Below are 1877 nucleotides of genomic sequence, written 5' to 3'. Positions count from 1 at the left end.
CCCCCCCCCCCCCCCCCCCCCCCCCCCCCCCCCCCCCCCCCCCCCCCCCCCCCCCCCCCCCCCCCCCCCCCCCCCCCCCCCCCCCCCCCCCCCCCCCCCCCCCCCCCCCCCCCCCCCCCCCCCCCCCCCCCCCCCCCCCCCCCCCCCCCCCCCCCCCCCCCCCCCCCCCCCCCCCCCCCCCCCCCCCCCCCCCCCCCCCCCCCCCCCCCCCCCCCCCCCCCCCCCCCCCCCCCCCCCCCCCCCCCCCCCCCCCCCCCCCCCCCCCCCCCCCCCCCCCCCCCCCCCCCCCCCCCCCCCCCCCCCCCCCCCCCCCCCCCCCCCCCCCCCCCCCCCCCCCCCCCCCCCCCCCCCCCCCCCCCCCCCCCCCCCCCCCCCCCCCCCCCCCCCCCCCCCCCCCCCCCCCCCCCCCCCCCCCCCCCCCCCCCCCCCCCCCCCCCCCCCCCCCCCCCCCCCCCCCCCCCCCCCCCCCCCCCCCCCCCCCCCCCCCCCCCCCCCCCCCCCCCCCCCCCCCCCCCCCCCCCCCCCCCCCCCCCCCCCCCCCCCCCCCCCCCCCCCCCCCCCCCCCCCCCCCCCCCCCCCCCCCCCCCCCCCCCCCCCCCCCCCCCCCCCCCCCCCCCCCCTCAAGCTGTACCTCTCATGTTTTATGACAAACTGAATCAACATGGGAAAAGGTTGAACTGGCAGTGATTTCACCAGCCCTGACATCCTTGCATCCACCAGCGTGCTCCTTTAAGTTCAGCTCATTCCGTCAAGTCATCTTCAAGTGTCATCCTGTGCGAAGTTTTCTTCAAGACTTCCTGGAGCCGCTCTATAGAATCAGCTAGGTTTCAAGGGATAATTAAATGACTGGAGAAAGAAAAGGGCTTGGTAAGCCTCCCTGCCCACTTTCACTTGCATTCTTTGAGGTGATTGAAACAGTAAAGAGCCTTTTTATCAGTTTTGGTTGCATCCTGAGTGGGTCTAAGTGAGACTTGCCCTTGGAAATCTGTTGGGCTCAATGATTGTGTGCTTCGTTCCATGGAATAAAAAGTCTTCAACCTAGCATTCACCAACTAGCTATGCATCTGCAGCAAGTTACTTAACGTTTCTGTGCCTCAGCATCCTCTCTGTAAAATGAGAGCATTAGTCTTGCTCCAACTTTGAGGGCACGGACAGCTCTAGGATTTCATATCCAAGAACCTTAAACATCCCACAGTCCTTCCCCTAAAGACTTCTCCTCCTAATACTTCCCCCAGTCTGGGTCAGGCCTGGAACAAAAAGGCATAAGAAATGGTAGAAAAAGTGTCCATGACTACTTCTGACTTAGATGAAGAGACCAATGAAAATAGTAATGACTCTGCTTGCTTCAGCAGGGCATATACTAAAATAAGAGCTATACAAAGATTAGCATGGCCCCTGTGCAAGAATGACACACAAATTTGTGAAACATTCCATATATTAAAAATAAATAAATAATAAAGAAAAAAGAAAAAAATTAAAAAGAAAATAGTGATAGCTGTGTCCCTCTCAAAGAAAAGCCCAGGAGATTTCCTTTAATTAACCCCCTTTTAAGATAGAACATTAGGAGACCAGAACATATGATGCAGAAGGTACTGGGGGGGTGGGTCCCTCTTTGTCAGTGTTTTGTCTTGGGGTGGGGAGTCGATGTCTTCTGAAAGTTCCAGAAACACCATCAACTGGCTGAGCATTCAAGAGGGAAGAGGAGAATGGCAGCCACATTTGTTGATTGGATGAGTCTGGGGAGAAATAGACACACAAAGATCAAACATAACTTCCTAATTAACCCTCCTCTCCATTCACAATTCCCTTCTCCCATTCTTCTTTCTTTTACTGAAAAAAACAAAACAGGTAAGATTTTAAACAACTTAAGGATAGTA

The 1877-nt window shown here is 60.6% G+C and overlaps 1 non-coding gene across 1 annotated transcript; it reads left to right on the top strand.

The window, feature by feature from the left end:
- Positions 1-1338: 1338 nt before the first annotated feature.
- Positions 1339-1440, top strand: LOC126963442 (U6 spliceosomal RNA). The gene has a single exon (XR_007729080.1). It is a non-coding gene; the product is annotated as a U6 spliceosomal RNA (small nuclear RNA).
- Positions 1441-1877: the final 437 nt, after the last annotated feature.

The sequence above is a fragment of the Macaca thibetana genome, chromosome 9 (assembly GCF_024542745.1).
Source record: "Macaca thibetana thibetana isolate TM-01 chromosome 9, ASM2454274v1, whole genome shotgun sequence".
NCBI classification, from domain to species: domain Eukaryota; kingdom Metazoa; phylum Chordata; class Mammalia; order Primates; family Cercopithecidae; genus Macaca; species Macaca thibetana.
The sequence above is the reverse complement of the archived record's forward strand: the minus strand, read 5'-3'. Positions and strand labels throughout refer to the sequence as shown.